The following is a 25,695-nucleotide window of genomic DNA, read 5'->3' as shown; positions in this document are numbered from 1 at the left end:
TTTGTTCTTAAGTTAATCTCCTAGAAGATCTCCCCTGAAGGAGGGGCATGTAAAGCTGTAAACAGATGTAAACTATTTTTTGTTATGATAATGTTCAATCCCATCTATGTGTACCCCCATGCATCACGATTTTTATATGATAACTCAGTGAGAGAAATAGGAGGAAGAAAATAAATGGTCACTGATTACCAACAGAGTCTCCTGCCTCCACACCTGGCTGTCTTCACCGGCTCCCTTGGAGGGGGGCAGGTTGAGTTTACCTCTCCGCCCTGAGCAGAGCCCCAGCAGCCAAAGACCTCCAGAACCCAGCCACAGCAATGCTCAAAGCCATTCTCCACATTTTTGGATGAGCCTTAATGCATGAAGGAACTGGCAGAGGAACCCAGGTCTGTGGGACCCAGGGATGAGATCTCCAAGCCTGCTCAGATCCGGACTGGGCCTTCTCCACCCAGATCCCCCATTTTCCAGTAGCTTGGCAGTCACACCCACAAACTGTCCTTCCACCCCCACCCCTGTGCCATGTAATCCCATCAATAGCCAAGATCCAGAGACTATAAAACAAAGCTCTTGGAAGCGCCTGGCTGCAAGGCCCTCTTATAATCCAGTTCTCCCTCTCAGAGAACCTGGGGAAGCTACGGAGAGTTATCCTGCCCACACGGCAGAGCCTGGGTCTCATTCTTCTGACCCTGAAACAGCCTCCAATGTGGCACCGTTGGAAAGGATGAGTAAAGAGAGGCTGCTAAAATCTCAGGGCTAGGACACATGGAGATGTTATTGGTGCCAGCTGGAGCAAATCCATAAACAATGGGATGACAGTGATACAGTGATACAGTGATTCCCAACCAGCCTATAGCCCCATTCATTCCTCCATCCCCTGTTCTTTGTTTGCCTGTTGCCTTTGGCTGGCTGGGGAGTCAGTTCTCAGCCACTAAACACAACCGTCATGCACACACTCTTTTTGAACTCACACTCTTCATTATTTTTTAGCTTTTGGGGTCACCCCCCGCGATGCTAAGGGGCTACTCCTGGATCTGCACTCAGGAATTACTACTGGTAGGGCTCGGGAGACCATATGGAATGTTTGGAATTAAACCCGGGTTGGCTGCCTGCATGGCAAATGTACTACTGCTCCGGCCCTTCTCTTCAATTAATTTAAACCTGTTTTCTTAAATAAAAACTTGCAGTTTAAATTATTTCGTTGCAAGTTGACATGAAAAAAATGGGTCATAGAGAAGTTAAGTAGTTGGTCAAACTTATAAATCTAGAGTCTTACAAAGCAAAAATCAAAACCCTTAACTCTTTTCATCCAGAAGCATTAGCTTTTTCCATTCTGTCATGCTGTGTCTTGAACTAGTTATTTTTATTGACTGTATTGTCCAAACAACTTAAATAGTTGAACTCTGTTCATATTTTTTTTTCACTGTCATGAAATCTTGAATGGTTAATAAATGAGACCTGTTAATTAGCATCTATGTTGACTGTGGAATAGAAATTTCCATAACCAAATTTCTTAAACATGAGGGATAAGGCCCTTTTTATGAGAGGCTCCTGGCCTGATGAGTAATCACAGCACACCTGTCAACATTATGAAAACACTCTTTTGAAAGTTGTGATTTTTTTTCCCAAAGACTGTCATAAAAAGAATCAGTCTTTTTAAACTTCATGTGGTGATGCCTCTGTGCTGTCTCTCAGCAGGTATTCTTGCGACTCCCAAGGCATAAGATGGTTTTGAAATGATTGCATCAGACCCTCACATTCAGCAGTCTTCTAAGAACATAATTTTAAAGGATTTATTTGTGTTATTAACTAGATTCGAGAGGTCAAGTAATGCCTGAAATAGAATCATGCGATTGAGGATTGTTTTCATTTGGTCAGTTCTGTTATATTTATCCATGACTTTTTTCCCAATTAAAAATATTATGTTTTTATAGCTGTTTCTTTTTTAATGGGAGAGTGAGAGATAGTTTCATTTATATTTAGATGTGCATAGAGTACATGGCATGGTTCAACATTTTATTTTTAAGTGACATAATAAATATTTGAAAAATATAGTAGTGCTGGAAACTTTTATAACTGCAAGGGAGCCTTTCTTGGCTCCTTTCCCTTTGCCACGTGTTGTGGCTTCTCTTCTCTGCCTGCTATCTGGAGCCAGAGAAAGTTTTACCACAGGGTACAAAGTCCCCTTTTCCTCCTTTGCAGTCACTGATACTTTGAAGATGACTGGCTAAGATGTTCACTTTCATCTTGGATCAAATGAAATGCCATCTTGTCAGTACCCAAGTGATGATTTTGCACAGTGAATCTTTATAAAATATTATGAAAATATTGGTTGATTATTTTGGGACTTTTCACAGCGTTGAATTATATTAACTGTCACGGGACCCAAAGATAGTTTTATTTTCTCAGAGACATGTTCTCTTCCTTTCCATGTCTCTCCTTTTTCACTGCTTAATTGCATGCAGTAATTACTGTTGTGAAATGAGAAGGGGTAGGGCTAATCATTTGAGCACTTTTTCAAAATTCAGAATACATGTACTTGGGGAATCAGTACTAAGGCCATGCTTTCTGTCTGTCTCAGGGTGTCCAAGGTGAATAGACACCACTTAGGCAGGGCACAGGGGTTTCTTTCTAATGCATCTTACAGTGGCTCAACTCAGTAGTAAAAAGGCTTCTGGTAGTTTTATTTAGTTATTATTTTTATAGTAGTTTATGTTATAATATATTATAATATGTTATGACATACTGCAAAATTATGTTGCAATAGTGTCAATGTTTATTATCTTAATGTCCAAATTTACTGTAACTTCACAGAGAATAGTCCACCACAGTCATAGCAATTTCTATCCTATTCCTACTTTGCAAACTGCCTTATCATTTCTCTCATTTCTCAAACATTTCTTGTTTGTTTGAGAAACAGATGATGTTTGACCCCTAGGTCTCCAGCACATTAGACTCACCTCCAAGACACTTAGCTATTGTCTTATCATCCAAATTTTCTCTAATAATTTTAAATAATATATATTTTATTGTAAAATTAATTTATACTTATTTAAATTTTGTTGTATCTTGGAAATGATTGTTACTTGGGACTATTATAATTTGTCTTAAGTTTTTCAAAGTTATTAATATTCCAGAAAGTAAATATATATTCATAATTTTAAAGTAGCTATCTCAAAATATATTTTAGCTAGCTTATTATATTAAATATTTGTATATTTATTCAATATTATTTAATATATGTATATTATATAAATATGTTTATATTTATATATTAACATTATTTAATATATTTATATATTTTATGATATCAAATAAAAATTAGCTTATTCTAATTTTGAAGAGCTAACTCTTCTAATTTTGTTTATACAGATGTAAGATTTACATTATTTACATTTATATACATTGTGTAGTACACAAACTTACTGTTTACAGAAAAGTGATTAATAATGCAGGTTATTATCTTTCTTATTAAATCATTTATTATTCATATTTATAACAATTTTACAGGTACTTTTGTAACTCACAATATTAGGTTTTTTTTCTTCAACTGGATAGTATCAGTTAAATTTGTGAAATTAAATGTCTTTCTTATTTCTATCTGTGCAATTTGTTTTCTAAAACTTGCAGCATGCAATATACTCTAAAAACTATATATATGCTATTTATTGCATATGTTCCCTAGTCTGCCTTTCAATTGAAAAACAATTAAATTAAAAAAATTGTTTTAGACTCAGCAGTACTTATGCTTTCCTTTCTGATTCTATGCTCGGGAGCACTCCTGGTGGGGTTTGGGAAACCATACGGGGTTTCACGGATTGAACCCAAGTGGGCAACATGCAGGGCAAGTGTCAGACTGACTTTACTATTTCTCCAGACTGCAAATAGAATAGTTTTAAAGCAATAGTCATCATATGCAAACCTTTACTTAGGTTTCATGTTTATACCCCTGGTGTAGTTTCCAAATCTGACTTTGGAAATGAGGAAAAAAGTACTTCAAAAAGAAAAATTCTTTAAGATGGAAACAGAGATGGACATCTTATAGCTTACTTCTCCCTCTGGGAGAACCAGCAGGCTACTGAGAGTTTCCTGCCCACATGGGAGAGCCTCACAAACTCCCCATGGCATATTTATATGCCAAAACCAGTAACAATGCTGGGTCTTATTCCTCTGACCCTGAAAGAGCCTCCAATGAGGGACCGGTGGGAAGGACGAGTAAGGAGAGGCTTCTAAAATCTCAGGGCTAGGATGAATGGAGACGTTACTGAGACCGCTTGAGAAATTCGATGATCAATGGGATGATAATGATTATGATGATGATGATGATGATGATGATGATGATGATGATGATGATGATGATGATGATGATGAAGATGGAAACAAATATGACATAGTTCATACTGGGTTAAAAAGGAACATAATCAGACTTAAGTGTACTCTGTATTGTCTTTGCTGTTTTATCGTGTTTAAGAACATGCTACTTTTCTTTTTGTGGTAAAACTAGCCAGACACAAGGAGAACATGGTTTAAAGTTCTCATGAGTGTGCCCTTGAATATTTTCCATTTTGTTTTCAGATTTCTTTTGTGAAAATGAATTCATCACTCATTTAGGTGTAGATCCTAAAATGTCAAAGTCCTTCAGATGGTGATTTTCATATTATATTTCAATTTTCTCCATGAGTCATTTTCTCAGTCCTTTTCTGAGCAACTGATCTGGGACTTCTTTCCTCTCCTTTAGTATGGGCAGGCAGATCACCATCAAGATTCCTACAACCTACCACCACAACCTGCCTGTAAAAGGGACGTGTGTTTGCATCTCTCCGGGTGGCTCTCTCTCACCATCCGAGTTCGGTGCTCTCGTGCCACTTTATATGGGCTGGATCGGGACGGCTGTTGCTGATGGGCAGGCAAAGGAAGAATGAGGACCAAGCTGGTTGTTGATTAGTTGCCGTTTATTCGATTCAATCTCCTGTCTCTCCCATCTCACACAATCTTCCTTTCTAGCTCCTCATTCCTCGATCGATCCCAGATCTCTGGATTCTCCTCTCCCCCACTGTCTCTCCACTCCTTGTCCCTGGGCCCAGTCTGGTAGCAAACTCAACATAAGAAAGCCCTTGCTGACCACCTGTGGCTCAAGGGTGGAAGCCCCACCTAGGGGTATTCCTTTTCTTCCAATATCTTAATTAACATTTTAATATTAGTTAGTTTTGTATGGACACAGTAAGAGATACATTGAGGCCTGAAGGGCAGCTCTCCTGGGGACATCTTGCCGGACTCAGACCATAGTACTCAGGCTAGATTAATTATTCCTCACCCTAGCAGGGTCTGAATCTATTTATCGATGTTTGGATCATGACAGCATTTGTCCATGACCAAGTTCTTAACATAGTCAAGCATTATGGCACTTTAGCCAGGTACATTTTGATGCCAGGGTAGCACATAGCTCACCACTTGCCCTGGGTCCATCCAGTCCTTTGTTGGGACCCTGCTTTTGGGGTGCAAGGAAATAAGGGCAACTGAGACTTAAGTCAAGAGAATAGATGCCCAGGAGGTAAATATCACTGACAGTTAGTTAACTCCCATGTTACAAAAGCATAGCATTTACTGTCTTCCTGTAATGACACAGAAAGGACATAGCTCTGAATTAACTATGCAAAGGACTTAAAGAGAAGAGAAAAACAATATTTACAAGTCAACAGAGCACAAAGAAAGAAGTAACAAATAAATTCAGAGGAATGGGAGCACTGTGATGGGAGTAACACAATAAACCTAAGCTCCCAGTGGCAAGGCAGAAAAAACAAACTAATGTTATCCTACCCCTGCCTTGTTAAATTCTGCTTAATTTTAGTCCTTAAATTGATGATGATCCTTATAAAAGAAATATTATGCAATTTGTCTATTTCAAAACTTTAAAGATGGTATAATTGTCAAATAATTCTAATTCCATAGCTTCTTTGAGCTTCATTGTATCCATCCCTTCCACCCCTAAGCAACTTTCTTAGTATTCGACTTTGGTCTGAGTGATTGGATTTATGGAAGGTTGCACAGTTGAGGGGTATTGTAATAAAGAATTATGACCATGTTATAATGTTTTCAGGTTGCATTAAAACCAGGAAAAAATGTTTGCTATATTAAGCCCATGTTATCTTTTAAAAAAATTAATTTTAATTAAAAACACTGTGATTTACAAAGTTGTTCATTATACGGTTGTTTTAAGCTTTAGTGTTCCAACACCACCAGTGTGACTTTCCCTCCACCAATATCCCGTTTCCCTCCTAATTCCAACCTGTCCCCTTAGGCACTTCACAAATTTACTTTATAATGCTTATGCCAACATGACCTTGTAAATGGCTAAATAGAACTGTGTTTTCTCTTGAACACATATCTCGCTTGTTCTTTCAAGCTCATGTTTTCCCTTCAACCCATATTTCTCTCTCTTACCACACATCTTTCTAAGTAAATTATGTTCCATAAAACTATCTTTAGCTTCTCTAAAAATAAAAAAATAAAAGATAAAAATGGAGAAAATCTTTCGTTGTAATATAAATTACTTTTCTGGAATGTCTCAAATTACCTTAGGCAATTAAAAAATTTTAGAATAGACATATAACAAAAGAATTGTAATATGAATTGAAAATCAACATGTGACATATGGGACTAAATGCTTTTATTGAATAATATTGTCAAATAAAGAATCAAATAAAAACAGCACTTTGAAAACTCAGATATTAAAGAAGACTGAATATTTGACTATTCAATCCATGATATCAGTTTCATGTGATACTAAAGTTAGACATATAGGTCTCAAGAAAACACAATATAAACTGATATCCCTCAATATTTATCAAAATATTATTATCCCTCAATAACATTTAGGTGAATACTGACAAGATGCTTGGATCTGTTATATGCCCTGCACCAGTTAAAATACTGAACACATAAGATCCATTGAAGACTGTACGGAGTCATATTTCATTAGAGGAGAAAGATAATACTTAAATAATCATCCCATTTAATACATGCCAAGGATTTTCAGGATTAGCATGGAATACTAGGAAATGATCTTACCATGGCATTTCATCTGATCCAGAGTCAAAAAATTGTTGAGACAATTTTGAGCTGAGAGCCATACACTTATCACTTGTCACTTGTCACTTGTCATCCCTTGATCTTCAATTTGCTCAAGCAGGTGCCAGTAATGTCTCCATTAGTCCCTGTCATGTGCTAGTGTAGCCCAATGGTATCTGCTCGCTCTAGGAACACAAATAGCCTCAAACTGTTCGTTCAGAGTTTTGACAAAGAAGTCTGACCATCTCGTAGGTGGGCATCTACTCAGTCTTTTGACGTCCCGTGGAATCCAGTTGCTAACAGCTATAGTCCATCGGTCATCTCTAAATCGCATTACATGTCTGGCCCATCTGATTTTCGATGCCCTTGGGTAATGAGACAATGACCCTAATTCCTGATTGTCGATGGAGGTTAGAACTCCAGATTCCCTCTCTCACTTGAATGAAACGTGATATTCCAAGCATACCTCTTTCGATTCCTCTTTGGGATACGCGAATAGCATTCTCATCCTGTTTTTGTAGGCCCAGGTCTCTGAGGCATATGGTAGTGCGGGAAGAATGGTGGCGTCCAAGATGTGCCTGGAGTTGGAGGTTCTTCGACCTCTTAGCCACTTCGTCTATGCTCTTAAAGGCGTTCCACACTGTTCTCTTCCTCCTGCGCAGTTCTGGCGCCAAGTCGTTCCTCATGTTGAGTTCTCGACCCAGGTACACATAGCTGCTGCATTCGGAGATGTTCGTTCCATTGAGAGCAAATGGAATGTAAGGGACTAGTTCTTTTTTCATGAACATTGTCTTGGTGAGATTCAGCTGCAGTCCGAACTTTCCACACTCACAGTCAAACTTGGCCAGCAGTTCGGCTGCTTGGCTAATGATTGGTGTTATTAGAACGATGTCATCAGCAAATCGGAGGTGGTGTAGTTGCCAACTGTCTATCTTCACTCCCATTCCTTCCCATTCCAGTCATCACATGATGTTCTCGAGGGTGCCACTGAAGAATTTTGGCAAAATGGTATCACCCTGCTGAACCGCTTTACATCGATGATTACTTCCTTGTAGAATGGTGAGATTCTGGTGCTGAATCCGTACTACAGCTCATGGAGGATCTTGAGTTTGAACGCCCCGTTTGGTTAGGGCTTCAATGACTGCGTCAGTCTCAACAGAATCAAAGGCCTTCTTTAAATCAATGAAAGTTAGAGCAGCATCTTGAACTCTTGCGAATCTTCAGTGAGCTTAGTCACCATGTGGATATGGTCAATTGTGCTGAATCCTTTTTTTGGAACCCAGCTTGCTCACATGGTTGTCCTTCGTCTAGTGTTCTGCCTATTCTATTTAGGATGACTGGAGTGAAAAACTTGTGGACAATGGACAACAGGCATATCAGGCAATAGTTGCTGATGTCATGGATATCTCCCTTCTTGTACAACAGGATGTTCCTGCTGGTTTTCCACTGGAATGGAACCTTGCATTCAGACAGGTAGCGTGTGAAGAGCTGAGCCAGTGTATTGATGAGTACTGGTGGCAGATTCTTCAGGTGTTCTGATCTGACCTTGTTTGGACCGGGTGCTGTATGTGTCTTTACTGACGAAATGGCATGTCAGATTTCAAAAGGGAGAAACTTGGGAACAACATATCTATTCTGCAGAATTTGGTATGTGGGCAGGTGGATGTGGCTTTCGAAAAGATCTGAGTAGAAGTTGTGAATAATCTCCATTGCTCTTCTGAAAGATAAGACCCATACAAGATAACTCTGTCATATTGTCTTAATTCCTTCATCTTGTATGAAAGCCAACAAGATCAAGGAATTAAGTTTATATGGCAGAGTTGCTTGTTACAGGGGAAACAGGGAAGGACTGAAACTATACCCATAGAAATTATGGAAATGTTTCATATCCATAGTTGACATTGATGTAGATTTTAGATTCTTACCCTGTTTAAGTTTTTCCATTAATTTTTTTATTAAGCTGCCTAATTGGACTAAAGAGTTGATGCAGTATGATCTTCCAAACCTCTGTGAGGTAGGGATCTTCATCAATTTTATGTTTCTATCCTTATACTTGGAAGAAATTCTGGTAACAGAAAAACACCAGAGGAGCATCAATTTGAGGAATGAATAAAAAAATAAGTAAATCAATCAAAATAACTGAGGAAAAGTACAGGATTTTTATGATAACACTTTTTCATTAATCATTACATACTATGTAAGCACATACTAAAATTGCTTACTTATGGTCTTCAACGTTTTTATGCAATTATCTTCTGGAAGCATAATGTTTCAACCCCCCAAAATGTGTGATATATTTGAAAGCAGGTGGACATGGACAATATATTCCCTTGTTCCATGCTTTGATTCTGTGTGCAAATGATGTGGTTAATCCTGCTAAAGTAATTCCTAAAGGTTGTCTTTTCTCTGATTTGCATATTGTCCTTGAAACAAGTCCTGTGAATGCAAAGTAAAAGACTGGCTGGTATACTTGTACTGCTTTCTATAATCACATTTTTACAATGTCATTGTACTTACTGCTGTAAGAATTCTGAAATATATTTTCTATTGTAAATATTTTAAATATATAGAAGATCTTGCTAATGTAAAAATCAGATTGATTGTCATTCAATACTATGGGTGCATATCCTAAATTCTTGTTTTGTGTTTTTAATGTGTAGTTGTTTTATGATAATTATTTTTATGTAAATATATATGCATTATATATGCTTTTCACAAATTATATGTCATAGTACTGGAGCACTTAACATTAGTTGTTAATATAAAATATGTTTAAGAGAATAATGATTATTTCACATAGAGTAAGAATTATTTTCTGAATCAAGTCACTCATTTCCCTGCTGCTGGAGACTTGGCTGTTCTTGTATCTGAGCTGAGTCCCCTTTTGGAAATACCTCCAGCTAAAGATGGTGTCCTTAGCAAAATCACACCTCTTCCATCAGAGTAGCCAGTAACCAATACCTGGGGATGCCAGTTGTAGAGGTAGATCCCCACTGGTCTTGGTGTTACAACATCACAATTTCATTGTCCAGCTATGGAATCAACAGTTTTCAGGTGTAGCTGCACTGAACTTCAGAGTTTCTTCTTTGGCCTGTTCCACTTTCTCAAAAGTATTTATTCTCAAGGTTGCTTCCCTAATGTCTGTTCCTAAAGATATATGTCTTCGAATGTTTCCTGGGAAATAGGCTCTCTTACAAGTGATACCAGAAATGGTCCAAGGAATCTGAGTCTCAAATGGTTTGTGAAATTGAATTCCTACACAGCTAGGTTTGAATTCCTACACAGCTAAGTTTAGGAACTCTCTCACTATTAATAGGTAGAAAAATGTGATGACCTTTGGTATGCTTTAAGATGCAGTAGCAACATTCCATTGGATGGAAACCAGAGGAAGGGAATGTAACTGTTGATGCAAGATCTTAGGCTTTTGAGATGTGCAGAGTATGCATTATTTATAAAGACAAGGAAATTGAGTTATTCTCGCTAAATGCCATTTAGGCACTAGAGAAAGACAACAAAATGTGAGGCAAATTATGATAGTGTAAGGGTCTTCTCAAAAGCTTGGAGAGCAGTTATAATTTCCTGCAGCTGCAGGGCATAAAAGCTCTAAAATTAAGCCATGGACTTAAACTGAGCATAAATAATACTAAGTTTTCAACCCAAAGGTCTATTAGAACAAAAGCAGGTCCACAACTGACAAATGTACAATCATGAGAGGGAATTCCCTCATAATCTCTGCCCCAGATCCTCACTTACTTTACCCTAGACTTGGTACTGCCTCTGAGAAAGAAAATCTGATGGTATTGTACTGTTGTTTTGAATGAAGACTGAAAAAGCTTGTCTTCCAAGCTTCTAAGAAACTGCTACTGCTGGAGTGAAAATCACGGATTCGTATGCAAGAATAGAAGAGAGATAGACAGAAAATCCAAAACCTCAAAAAAAAAGAGATAAAATTTCCTCCTCCAATTGTCAGTCTTTCTCTTGTTCTTATATTAACAGATCCACAGATAATCAGAAGGCAAATTAGAAATGTCATAGGATTTGAAGTTGAACTTGAAATATTATACATAGAGGGGAAAGCTGAGAAACAAGCATTCAATAACGGCTTTTGAAGAACAACAGGAAGTCAAGTCTAGGAAGAGGACTGAGGATTAAGGACTTTGAGAACATGAGTTTAGAATATAAATCATTAAAGTTTCTATAAATTAATGTTTATGTGTGCTGCATTATCTTGCAAAGTTATGTGAAGTTAAAAAACATTTGGTATGTGCACTGGTGAAGGGATGGGTGTTCGAGCATTGTATAACTGAGACTTAAACCTGAAAGCTTTGTAACTTTCCACATAGTGATTCTATAAAATAATAAAAAATTAAAAAAATAAAAATAAAAAAATAAATAAAAAACATTTGGGGGGCATCATTTGGCCTGTGGTGCTTCTGCAACTCGTAGTTCCCTGCTCAGGTCCAGTAATGCTAGAGGTCACGACAACACCCATGTGTTGTTGGGGGTAGACCCCAGGGCACTTAGAATCATCCTCTTGCATGTTGTTTTGTTTTTTTTTTAAAAATAGAAGCTACAATAGCATGTTTGTATTCATATGAATGACTCCATCAATGGATCTCACCATTTAAAAAGGGAGAATTTGTAGAGCAATGTTCTTAGTGGTGAGAAAAAACAGTGGAAGTTTTGGCCTTGGATAAGCGTTTTTGTACTTATTAACAAGAAGGGTGGAGTTCTTTAGAACCAATGAAGTTAGTTTTATTGATGTGGTAGAAGTAGTAGGCCAATTTTCTCATGTGTTTTCTCAGTGAAGTATAAAGCGAGATTATCTAAAGCATGAAACTTCAACTTTCTTCTGGTATCTAAAAGGTAAACTACAATTCCTGGGTAAACCAAGAAGGTTTATGGCAAGGTACTATGGAGGAATCTAGGAACTGGGAGTGGGTCCAGCTAAGAGGCAACAAAACTATGGGAAACTTGGTTCTACAATCACAAGGAACTAAATTCTCCCCCATACCATTTGTGCTTTGAAGAAAATTCCCAGATTAAAAGAGGATGGAGTCTGGTTGACACATAAATAACAGTTAAGAGACCTTGAACAGAGAACCTAGCTAAGTCATGCCTTTACTTCAGGAAATGGTGAGTTACTGTATCACTGTATCACTGTCATCCCATTGCTCATCGATTTGCTCAAGCGGGCACCAGTAATGTCTCTATTGTGAGACTTGTTACTGTTTTGGGCATAGCTAATACTCCACGGGTAGCTTGCCAGTCTCTGCTGTGCGGGAGGGAGAGATACACTCAGTAGCTCACTGGGCTCTCTGAGAGGGGAATGGTGAGAGAATAAATATTATTTTATGCAGTAATAGAGAATCAACATACTAAATTAAACAAAGGTGCAGTTATCAAATCTCACAAATAACTAGCATTGAAATACTTGCCTCTCTGTTGCTCATAATTCTAAAATATTGTAAACTCTATAACTGTGCCCAATTCAGTCAGTTTTTCACTGTGTGAGAGCTTCCTTAAAGATACTTAGCCTAGCTCTAAAATTTATCCTGACTTTTCTTCCTCTTTTTTTTTTTAAGATACCAGCAAGATTACCAAGTTGATTTTCTTGCTTAGTAAGTTTTTTTTTCATTTTTATTTTGAGGTGCTCACATCTTGTGATACTCAGAGGGTACTCCTGGATCTGTACTCAGGAATTATTTCTGGAAGTGCTCAGGGGAATTTATGGAATCTCAGGAATATTATCCGGTTCAGCTGTGTGCCATGTAAGCACCCAACCCACCGAACTATTTCTCCAGTTCTGCTTAGTAAGTTTTTCAAAGTGAGTTTTGCTTTGGAGCACCATGGTTTTGGGTGGTCTTTTGGAGAGTTAACATGACTTCATCCATTAATATCACTAATATTTATAATAATGTGCATTTTATTTTTATTTTATTTATTTATTTATTTTCACTTTTTGGGTCACACCCCGTGATACACAGGAGTTTCTCCTGGCTCTGCACTCAGGAATTACCCCTGGCAGTGCTCAGGGGACCATATGGGATGCTGGGAATCGAACCCGTGTCGACCGCGTTCAAGGCAAAAACACTCTACCCGCTGTGCTATCGCTCCAGCCCCAATAATGTGCATTTTCAAGTAATTATGTAATAATATTAAAAAATGAAAACGATTTTAAAAGTGTTCTAAATTAATGATATAAAAATATTAAGCGCATTAAACATGCTCTGCTGTTTTTTTTTCTAAACACTTTAGAAGGTTTAAAATTCTGGCTCACTTTAGATAGATGGTAACACTGTAGCACTGTTATCCCATTGCTCTTAGATTTGCTCCAGTAGGCACCAGTAATGTCTCCATTGTGAGACTTGTTGTTACTGTTTTTGGCATATCAAATAGTCCACAGGTAGTTTGCCAGGCCCTGCTGTGTGGGCAGAATACTCTTGGTAGCTTGCCAGGCTCTCCAAGAGGGACCGAGGAATCAAACCCGGGCTGGCCAGTGCAAGACAAATGCCTACCTGTTGTGCTATTGGACAGTTTTCATAATAGAGAAAAAGTTCTCAGTTATCTCTGTACATTATCCATTGCTTTGGGGCAGGATGGAACCTCCAGTTAGAATTCAGTGTTCCAGGAATAACTTAATTTCCTTGTGCTACTTTACAAGGAATCTGGAGTAAAAGCAATCCAATAAGTAAAATATCTGCATTTATTTATTTTTTTAAACTGGCTCCTTTCATGCTTTGTGCAAAACAATGTGTTTTCCTACAGAGTTATAAGGCTTTTTGGTGGTCAGTGGTGGTTTTCTTGATTGGTGTAGAGTCGCCAGTAATTGTAAGGAGTTACCTGTAAGAAACTGCTATCAAACCAGTAAGGCTGCATTTTTGCATCTATCATTTTCAGGGTTGTTGGTAAACAACCTTATTTTCCCCAATAACTTTCATTACCTCCCTGTGCAAAGCCCTGTTTATACATGTTAACACAGTCATGATATCTTGGCAATAACAACCCAAGTTGAATATAGTGGAGATGAAGGACTCATTTTTACAGCAAATATTTGGAAACTCCTGGTGGCTTTAGGTTCAGGAAGTGTTAACAGGAACTTTTCTGAAATGTAACCCAACCGGCCTAAGGAGTCTGCATTTAGGTGGTTTTCATGTCACAAAGCAAACTTTAGTAGCTATCCTCTCCCATGCTTTCTTCTTTCATCTTCCTGCTGAAAGTACTGTCAATGTTACTGTTTCTTCCTAAGTTTACGCTTTGAAAGAGAACTTATGTTTTTTCCTGCTTTCTCTTTGCATTTTTGTTTAATCATGTTGGAAAGTATACTTGAGCTCAGGATTTTCCCTTCTGTTCAGCAGATATGCAGACACTTAGACTGTGTGGAGTCTTTCCATCATCCTGCTGTTTGGTGTTTCACTTTTCCTGCATCCTTATAGTCTTTTTCATTTGCATTTTCTCAGCATGACACTGTTCATGATAGGTATTCGCTTTTAGATCATCATCATTTTTGCCTCTCTGAGTGTTTATGAGCCTCATTACTCCTCTTTTACTCATCATAACCCAAACGCTATCTAAAGTGCTTAAGGTGTAACCCAATATATTCATTTCTCGACATTGGAATAGCTTCAGGACTGCCAGGTGCATCTGCTGGGGCAGGAAGAAGCTTTTAAGTTGGGGTGAAAACATCTGAATTTAAATTGACGCATTGATTGTTTCATCATTTCCATCAGTGGCAAAAAATTATTATATTAAAAGTTTAGATATGTTTTGTGGGAGCATAGATAATAAAATATTTCAAGTAGTTGAGTATTTATCAGTTTAATCCTCCCCAGTAGGTTGAAAGGCATGAAGATGATCTCAATTTATCGTAGACTTAATAGATTTTACTTGTACACAAAAAGTAGTTTGCTTCTTTTTCACTAACAGATACTTCAGGATTTACTTTTATTTCCTCACTGTAACCTTTTCCATTTATGTACAGAGTAGAGGTGAAACTCATTTATACAAACTTTTACTGTATTGGAATGCTATTTCCAGAAAATAGCTAGTCGTTTTTTTATTACATTCTGTGTAGATGAATGCATATTTAGTGCAGTGGGTAGATCGTGTACAATACACTATGCCCTCTGGGCCAAGTGGAGTTCATTAGTAGCTTCTAAGTTTAGTGAGTTAAGAGTGTTTTTAGATTTTTTTTAATGGTTGGATAATAGCAATAAAAACCACAAGATATTTATGAACACATGGAAATTTCATCGAGATCATTTTAATAGCCCACAAATAAATTTTTAGTAGGAGAGTGTCAGCAGTCATGCATTTCCATAATGTCTACGTCTGTCTCTGTGACTCAGGGGCAGAACTGAGTGACTGGAAGGAATACATTCTGGAGTTCTCCGCTTCTCACTGTGCACTGCTGCCCAGAACGCTTCAAGATCATATTGGGATGTGATTAAAACAGAGTGATATTTCAAGAGCCGTACTTATTACCAAAATCTGTATTTCTGATTATGCATGTGTGTATGTACATATTTATTTATGTAGATATTTATTACCAGTGATCCATTATGTCAAAACAAGAAAAATAGATATGAGAAGTAGTATGTATGTGGGTGCATACATTTGTGGATAAGTAGTGCCTTAGACTAAACCCAGGGTCTCAAACACTTGAAGTAGGTGTTCTACTGCTAAATCGCATCTCCTATTATATTTCTCTTCTTGGTGAAATATGGACTCATTTATTATCAAAGAAAATGGCAAAAAACCTTTACTAAATAATGAAACTGATACCTAAGAAAATATTATCAGATTACTATCCTTATGTTTGCAATACAGAAGAAAACAGTGATCAGGAAATTAGGAAGTTTTAAGTGAATTATCTTAATAAGATAAGATGATTCTAAGAAGTAAAATCATATAAATGAGGCTACAGGGTCAGAGAGATGAGCAGCATTTAAAGTACCTGCCTTCAATGTATTGACTCAAGAACAATCTCTGACACCTTAACTAGTGCCCAAGCAACACCAAGAGTGATCCCTAAGTATGGAGACAGGAGTAAATTTCAAGTACAGCTATTGTATGCATTCTCCCCAAAAGAAGAAGAAATAAAATAAAACAAAGATCCCAAATAAACCATAACATGAAGTAATAATTTTCCCAAGGAAAGTCATAAGTTAAAATCATTTTTATATGCACTGTAGCACTGTAGTCTGTTGTTCATCGATTTGCTTGAGCAGGGACCGTAACATCTCCATTGTGAGACTTGTTGTTATTGTTTTTGGCATACTGAATATGCCATGGGTAGCTTGTCAGGCTCTGCTGTATGGGCGGGATACTCTCAGCAGCTTGCCAGTCTCTCCGAGAGGGACGAAAGAATCCGACCCGCATGCAAGGCAAATTCCCTACCCCCTGTGCTATCACTCCAGTCTGCAACAAACACAGAGGAGTCATATACGCTTTCAAACTAGTGCTCTCATATCCTCTGAATGCCTAAAAGTTATTGATAATATTGATAAATAATACAGAATCTCCATTGTCATTTTTTAAAAAAGAAATCAGTATGCCATTTTCACAGAAGCTGCACCAAATCTCATCCCCACAAAGTATCAGAATTCCTTTATCTTGACATATTTGTCAACACTTTCAGTATCAAGCCACTTTGACATAAATCATTCTCAGTCCTCTCAGGTGTTTGTTTCTTGTAATTTTAACACATATTTCTAATAAATAATCATGAATACTTTTTCATGTGCCTATATATCCCGTTAGATCTAGTGTCAATTAAAACACATAACCTACTAAGAGCAAGTCTGATTGATGATCACTGGACTTCTTGACTAGCGAAGAGATAAAGTCACAGATATAAGGTCAGGCAATCATAAGAGAAAGAATTAAATATCTGTTAAGCAAACTCAGGCCTCCTAATTCTAATAACTTTTCAATTATAAAAACAGAATGAATAAATTCTGATTGTTTCCAAGTTCCCCTTTATGTCACATTCTCCACAAATCCAGTACTAATATAACCAAAAAACATCAATGACATAATTTTTTTCTCTGAAAGTTTTTATAATTTTAGGATGAATTTTTATTAGCCACTTAGATCCAAAACATATAGCACATGAAACTAATTTTTGTCAAGGTGAAGTAATTTTATAAGGTTTCTCTATATATAATTCAAAATGGGTCACGAATTGTGACATGAATATTGTTACTAGCAATCAGTAAATATTTCTTGTGTTTTATCTATGTCTTTATCCCTAAAAGTTTCTCAAAGCCATTCAAGTTATACCTTCAATTGATGTGACTTCAATTGATGTGAACTATACCATATAAACTGTATTTTTTTTTTTTTTTTGCTTTTTGGGTCACACCCAGCGATGCTCAGGGGTTACTCCTGCTTTTGCACTCAGGAATTACTCCTGGCAGTGCTTGGGGGACCATATGGGGTGCCGGGGATCGAACCCGGGTCGGCTGCGTGCAAGGCAAACGCCCTACCAGCTGTGCTATCGCTCCAGCCCCTAAACTGTATTTCTTAAAGAGGAACAATGCATAAATACATGACACAGGCGTGTGTCTAATAAATTATGTTTAAATCAGTTATTTCTAAAGTACAATTTCACATGTGATATGCTATGCTGAAAGACTAAGTACATTATATATTAATAGTCTTAGAAATTGTCCAAGTAGCTAAAATAATTCAATTTGCAATGAGGAAACTGAGTAGTCATTCACTTGCTCCTCAAATTCGTTCCTTAGTTAATAGTCTTCATTATTAAAAACCTGATTGCCTTGAGATTTTTATCACAGTTATACCTATTTCATCTTGATGGACGTTATAAAAAGTTAATGAATATTTGCAGATGTAAATAGATGCACTAAAGAGAAACTCTATAAGCTATATATTATGTTTTTCTCTTAATCATATTTAGTACAGAGTAAATTAATATTGCATTAATATTGCTTTGTTACTATTCTCAATACAAAATATAATTTTTACATGAACCAAAGAAAATTTTCCATTTAAAGTATTTTTAATTCTAACAGTTTGTTGATAATTCTAATAGTTGTGTTGTGCAGCTTAGTGGGAGGAATACAAAAAAAGTAAACACAAATTATTTGGAGTCATCATTCATGGTTCATTAGTTGTCCATTGCTACAATTTCCATTTTATTCTAAGTAGTCAGTTCTATTTGATGACTGAAATATTAACCTTTCAAATAGTATACAATAATTTTTGTAGAGTTTAGAAAAACTCTAATTTAATTATACTTAAGTGGAATCTACTAAATATTTTAATGGCAATAATTTTATAAATGTGTGAAGCAACATATTTACAAAATCTATGAAAAATGTTGTATATAAAACCTTTATTATTTGAGTTATTCATTAGCTAAAACTTTGTGGAAAATATTTGAGCATGTCATATTAAAATATTTGAGGGACTGGAGCGATAGTACAGTGCATAGGGCTTGCACGTGACCAACCCGAGTTCAATCCCCGACATCCATATGGTCCCCCAAGCACTGTCAGGAGTAGTTCCTATGTGCAGAGCCAGGAGTAACCCCTGAGCATAGCTGGGTGTGACCCAAAAAAGCAAATATATATATGTATATCTGTATATATGTACATATATATACATATATATGTATGTATGTATATATATATATATATATATATGTCTCTCACACAGCCCACTGGGATTTGATCCCCAGAACTAAATATGGTTCTTTAAACCCTGCCAAGAGTGATCCTGCATGCAGAAACATGAGTAAACCCTAAGAATTACTGGGTGTGGTCATCCCAAAACCAAAAAATAAGAATAATGAATTAAGATAAAAGTATTTGAGTGTCTGTTATGTTAAACCAATGTTGTCATTGAACTGCCTGCTCTTGTGAATAGGGCACTCTAACTTGCTCACTAGAGGCAGTTTGATGGTTAGCAGTGGGGTTCAACCATGTTCTATTTTGTATTCATTTATGACTCAAGGATGAGAGTGAATTTTCCTGAAGAATCACTTTCAAAATCTATTATTAAATGACAAATGGCTTTGGTAATCAGTTTCTGTTTCATATTTGATATTATTTGTTAATGTAAATTAAATTTAGACATTGTGATTTAAAAATTTGTTAATGAAGTGTTTTAGGCAAGCGATGAATCAGCTCTGTACCCACTACCTGTGTCAGTGTCCTTCCACCGATGGCCCAAGGCTCATTCCTAATTCCCACCCTATCTCCTTAGCAAACTCAGTACAAAAATTAGTTTATTTCAGTCTTGGACACATGTTTGCAATTGTGATAGCTCTCATATTTTAATCATATACAGTTAACTCTCCTCTATACCAATAAAATGCCCAAAGCTTCTGATCATTGTGCCCATATTACCCCCTTACCTGCTTCCCCTCTCCTCAAACCATTCCCTCCTTTCTTGTCATTATTAAGTAATGAATTTAACCAAAATTATAAGACAAAACTATGCTTATGTGTGAAACTGTACTAAATTAAAATTATTGCTATAGTAACTAACAGCACTGAATTGTAAGTAATGTTGTGTGGCTTACACTTACAGTGCTTTCAAAAGTTAAAATGAGACTGGGGTGACCACTCAAACAATTGGAGTACATGCATGCCCTCCTCACCCTCATCCTCTCAGTGACCATTGGTGCCCAGGAAACAACAAAAACAAAAACTTAAAAGAGAAGCAAGATCTTTATTTATGCACAAATTATAATGAGCATTATTTGCTCAAACTAAGATTACATACTTTTTTAAAACTCTGGTACTAGTTCAAAAGGCATTTGTGTCTTTCCAAAGCGATTTCACTTTGCAAATGAGGAACATTAACCTTATCTTTTATTGGAAGGATTAAACCATAGTGCAATGACATGGTAAAAGGCAAATATAAAGAAAACAGTCTAACAGAATTATATAAAAGATTTCTGAGTGTGGGGCTGGAGTGATAGTACAGATGGTAGGGCATTTGCCTTGCATGCAGCCAACACAGGTTCAATTCCCAGCATCCCATATGGTCCCCTGAGCACGGCCATGGTGATTAATCAGGAGTAACCCCTGTGCATCGCCGAGTGTGATCCAAAAAGCAAAAAAAAAAAAAATTCCTCAGTGATCACACCACAGAGACTGGCACATATCAAAAAGAAGAAGAACAACCAGAGGTGGGCGTGGATGAGGGGGACAAAGGGACTCACAATCACTGTTGGTGGGAATATCAGCTGATCCAGTCTTTCTGGAAAACAGTATTGACAGTCATTAAAAAACTAGAAATTGAGCTCCTATTGATCCAGCAATATCACTTCTGGGAATATTTCCTGGGAGCCTAAAAAAAAAAGCACAGTAGGAACTCCATCTGCACTTGCATGTTCATTGCAGCACTATTCACAATAGCCAGAATCTGGAAACAATGCAAGTACCCAAGTACAGATGACTGGTTAAAAAAACGATGGTACATCTACACAATGGAATCCTATGCAGCTGTTAGAAAATTGAAGTCATGAAATTAGCTTGTAAATGGATGGACATAGAGAGTCTCTTGCTGAGTGAAATGAATCAGGAGAGAGACAGACACAGAATGATTGCACTCACTGGGATATAAAAAACACGGTAATGTGACTAATATACAAGAACAGAAGAAACAATGGCAAGGAGGACTAGGCCATGGTTGGAAACTTGCCACAAATGTATGTGGGGTGAAGGGCAGTTAGGATAGAGAAGGGACCACTATGACAGTGATAGTTCGAAATGATCACTCTGGACAAAATCTAAGTGCTGAAAGGAGGTAAAAGGATATACAGTATTACCTTTCAGTACCTGTATCACAAACCATAATGCTAAAAAGGGGAGAGAGAGAGACAGAGACAGAGACAGAGAGAAGAAAGACAAGAAAAATAGAAAAGTGCCTGCCATTGAGGCAGACTGTGGGGTGGTGACAGAGAAACTGGGGATATTGGTGGTAAGAAATATACTCTGGAGAAGAGACAGGTGTTGGAACTTTGTATGACTGAAACTCACTCATGAATAACTTTTTAACTGTGAAAAAAATAGATAATTGAACTTAAAAGAATTAAAATGGGAACACTTGTTATAAAAAAATTTCTGAGTGATGAATATATTAAAGTTCCATTGATTTCTGACAATGCATATTTTGTGAAAATATTTTCAGAGATGAAACATATGTATAAATTCTATTACAAATAATTGTTACCAATTTTAATCAAATTAATATAAGTTTTGAACCCAAAATAAGGAAAATATATCATAGCTTGCACATTTAAAAAATATTTCATTTTTCTGGGCTGGAGCGATAGCAGAGCAGTTAGGGCATTTGCCTTGCATGCAGCCGACCCGGGTTCTATTCCCAGCATCCCATATGGTCTCCTGAGCACCTCCAGGAGTAACTCCTGAGTGCATGAGCCAGGAGTAACCCCTGAAAATCTCTAGGTGTGACCTGAAAAGCAAAACAAAAAAAATTTTTTAAAATTTTAAAAAATATTTCATTTTAGAGGTATTTATTTTATTGACGTATTTTAAGAGTATGGTTTTCCATGTCATATAATACATGTTAATATATTTCATACCTACCACCGAAATACTAGTAACCTCATCAATATACTCACATTTAGACTCTGTCTCCTGTTTCTTACTTCTTTCTTTACCCACCTTTGGCAAACTGAGTTATTCAGTCGAATCCAAGCGTGTATGTGTGTGTATTTTATTGCTATTGTTTGCTTTGTGTTTTAATATTTTGTATATGAACAAAAGTATATTTATATAGAGTTTTGGGCCATATTTAGGTTTTGGGGTGGTTTTCAGGGGTTATTCCTGGTGGGCCTGGGGAACCAGATGGTAAGCCAGGGATCAAACCAGTGTAGGCCATGTGCAATCCAATGTGCTCCAGCCTGAAAGTACTGAAAGTATATCTTATCTGGCTTCTTATTTTTTTCTTAGCATAACTTCCTCCAGATTCATTCATGCTATTACAAATAGCAAAACTCAGTGTTTTTTAAAAAATAGTTTAGTAGTATTCCATTTCACATACACATTGTTGAATATTAATCCTAACTGTTTTAGGTGTGATCAATGAATTGCCCCTTTCCCCCCCCCCCAGAGAAGTTGTATTACAGTGCTCTTATCCCCCAAGTTTATCTTTAAACTTTCCTTTTTATTTTACCTCTCCTTGTCACAATTTCCCAAGTCCGGGTCAGTTACTTATAAACTCAAATCCTTCTGGTGACTCTGGATTTTGTATTTGTAGTGAATTACTTGCTTTTCTTTCCCCTCTATAACCTTTTTCATATTTGCTATAGGACAAACAATGTTATTTGCTTAAACACAGAGAGAACATTAATGCTATTCTCCTAATATTTGGGAGTTGATTGACTCTGAAATATATCTACTTCTGGGCATTTGTCATAATTACTTAACTCAGGTATCAGTTAAGTAACACCCCAAAAAAGGGAGGTTCCACCGTGGGCCTTGAATGGGCTGAGGGCAAGTGGCAAAGCTACACCAGCATTGAAATGGGGTAGTCTAGGAAGCATAAAATCATGGTCTTGTTGCAAGTCATTATGACTTAAGAAACAGGACACCCCCAGGGGAAGGGCAAGGTGAGGCCTGAAGACGTAGTCTGGGATTTATGGTAAAGCCCAGCTGACTTGCTCTGAGAGCTCAGAGAACTAAGTTTTAGAATCTATATCTCTTACTGTGTTTATCCAAATAACTGTAGGTATTAAGAAGTAAACATAATCATTTAATATATACAACTAAAGGGAAAGAGAAAAGCAATATAGATGTCCCTGGGAGAAAAAGTATCTCCTTGAGTTAATCCCCCAAGAGAATTGCCTCTGTCAAATGCTTTACCTCTGTAAATGATTAATCACACCTACATACAGACCTATTCCTTGAACTTCCTCAAATGTCCTATAAGTATACTAACAGCTCTGCATTAAACAGGCTATTTTGGCCATCAGTTTGTGGTCCCCCATCTCTTTGTTCCTTTGCTGGTGAGTACGGGGAGGCCATTCTTAGTCACCAAATGCACACATTGTGCCCCGCTTGTGAACTCACACGTGTTAGTTATACAATTATCTCTCCACATAGATAAGTTATATATCTTGGCTATTATATAAAGTGATTGAATGAAACTAAGACTGCATACATCTTTTCAAGTTAGTATTTATATATTGTTCAGAGAGATACCTAGGGGTAAAATTGCTGAATCATGTGGTGGATCTACTTTAATATGAAGAAAAACCAATATACTATTTTCCAAGGAAACTGGAGTAATTTACATTCCCAACAGCATTCCTGGGTTCCTCTTCCCCCTTTCTCTACACTCTATTTAGCACTTATTGTCTCTAGCATTTGTTTTTGTTTTGTTCTGGTGATATACCCAGCAGTGCTCAAGGCTTACTCCTTGCTATATACCCAGGGATCAGGAATCAATTCCCCATGTTTTTTTTCAGATTTTTCCATGGAAGCTCCCGAATTTTGTGCTTAGTTATAGTTCATGAAAATTTTGGGAATATCTATTTTCTCCGTGTTAAATGACTATATAGCTCTAACAAATATTTTATATTTGGCTACCATAAGAAAAAATATAACCTTTGATATCTAAATATTTAGAAGACAAGGATAAAGGACATATAACAGTGCAAATTAAGGTTTTAGTGTGTCAAATGAGATACATTTGCAATAAAATATATTGGGATAAGTGAAGGTATCTCAGCTTGGGATTGAGGGGATGAAAGAATGGGTATAAGTGGCAAATGGTAGAAAATGAAAGAGGTTGTATATACATGAGACAAAAAGAAACACAGAAAGTTTTTTAATTATGTATGTTTTGTGATATCCTAAGCTGTGTTCATTGACACTCAACCAGGCAGGCCAGGAAATTTAATAGTAGGGTTTGAGGATGTGATGCTTTTAGGTTATGTGGTATTGGGGACTACCAGGGTCTCACAGAACAGATATTCCTGGAGGCCTGGGGACCCTTAAGAAAAGGACCAGTTAGAATGACTACATTCATATGTGGAATATAAAATAACATAGTATGAGACAAACACCCAAGGACAGTATAGACAAGGGCCAGGAAGATTGTTCCATGGTTGGAAGCCTGCCTCATGAGCTGGGGAAAAAGGCAGCTGGGATAGAAAAGAAATCACCAAGTCAATGATGACTGGAGGGATCTCTTGGGATAAGAGATGTGTGCTAAAAGTAGACAAAGGACCAAACATGATGACCCCCTCAGTAGCTGTACTGCAAACCATAATTCCTCAAAGGAGAGAGAGATTAAGAAGGAAATTGGCATAGAGGCAGTGGGTGAGGTGGGGTGGGGGTGTCGGGAGGGATACTGGGGACATTGGTGGTGGAAAATGTACACTGGTGGAAGGATGGGTATTCGATCATTATATCATTGAAACTGAATCATGAAAACTTTGTAACTGTATCTCAGGATGATTTAATTTAAAAACCAAAAAGAATATGCCTGATAATACTAAGGCCTCCAGGCAGTGCTAAGGATCATAACAAAGTTCAGCATGAATGTAAATCATGTGTCCTTAACTCTTGTGCTATTTACCAGCCCTATAAAATTTAATTTTAGGAAATTATATTACAAAGGTTTGGGAACCTGCCTAAACTGAGTGATCTCTGAACACAGAGCCAGCCCTTAGAACTACCACCCACCCCCAGCCCCCAAATATTAATTTTCCATTTAACTATTTAAGAAAATTCATTTGGACGAGCCTCACACATGAAGGAACCGGCAGAGGAACCCAGGTGAGAGGGACCCAGGGCTAAGATCTCCAAGGCTGCTCAGATAGGGACTGGGCCTCTTCCACTCAGATCGTCCATTTTCCAGTAGCTAGGCAGTAATACCCAGAAACTATCAGCACCATGTAATCCCATCACTGGTCAGTATCCAGAGACTATAAAACCAAGCTCCCAGAAGCGGAGCTGTGAGACATCTAATAGCCTAGTTCTTCCTCTTGGAGAACCTGACAAGCTACCGAGAGTCTATTGCCAACTCAGGAGAACCTGGCAAGCTCCCCATGGCGTATTCATATCCCAAATACAGTAATAGATATATATATATATATATATATATATATATATATATATATATATATATACCTCTCAGAGAAACTGGCAAGCTACCGAGAGTATCCCACCCACACGGCAGAGCCTGGCAAACTACCCGTGGCGTATTAGATATGCCAAAAACGTAACGATAGGTCTCATTCCCCTGAAAGAGCCTCCAATCTTTGAGAAAGACAAATAAGGAGAGGCTGCTAGAATCTCAGGACTGAGTGTAATAGAGACGTTACTGGTGCCTGCTCAAGTAAATCGACGAACAACCAGATGACAGTGATACAGTGATACGGTCAACTATTTAAGAAACCAGTTAGAATGGTGAAAGAAGGAAAGACAAATGGGAATGTTTATGAAAGACCTTTGACTAAGGAGCTTATGGGCCTTCTATTTGTTTCTCCCACAATTTGTATGTTGAAACTTTACCTTCAATGTATTCATATTAGGATGTGGAGTATTTGAGGAGCATTTGGAGTTGCATGAGATTATGAGGGTGAAACCCCCTGTAATTAGACTAGCATTCTCACGAGAG

Source organism: Sorex araneus, chromosome 1 (genome assembly GCF_027595985.1).
Source record: "Sorex araneus isolate mSorAra2 chromosome 1, mSorAra2.pri, whole genome shotgun sequence".
NCBI classification, from domain to species: domain Eukaryota; kingdom Metazoa; phylum Chordata; class Mammalia; order Eulipotyphla; family Soricidae; genus Sorex; species Sorex araneus.
This window is presented reverse-complemented; position numbering follows the sequence as displayed.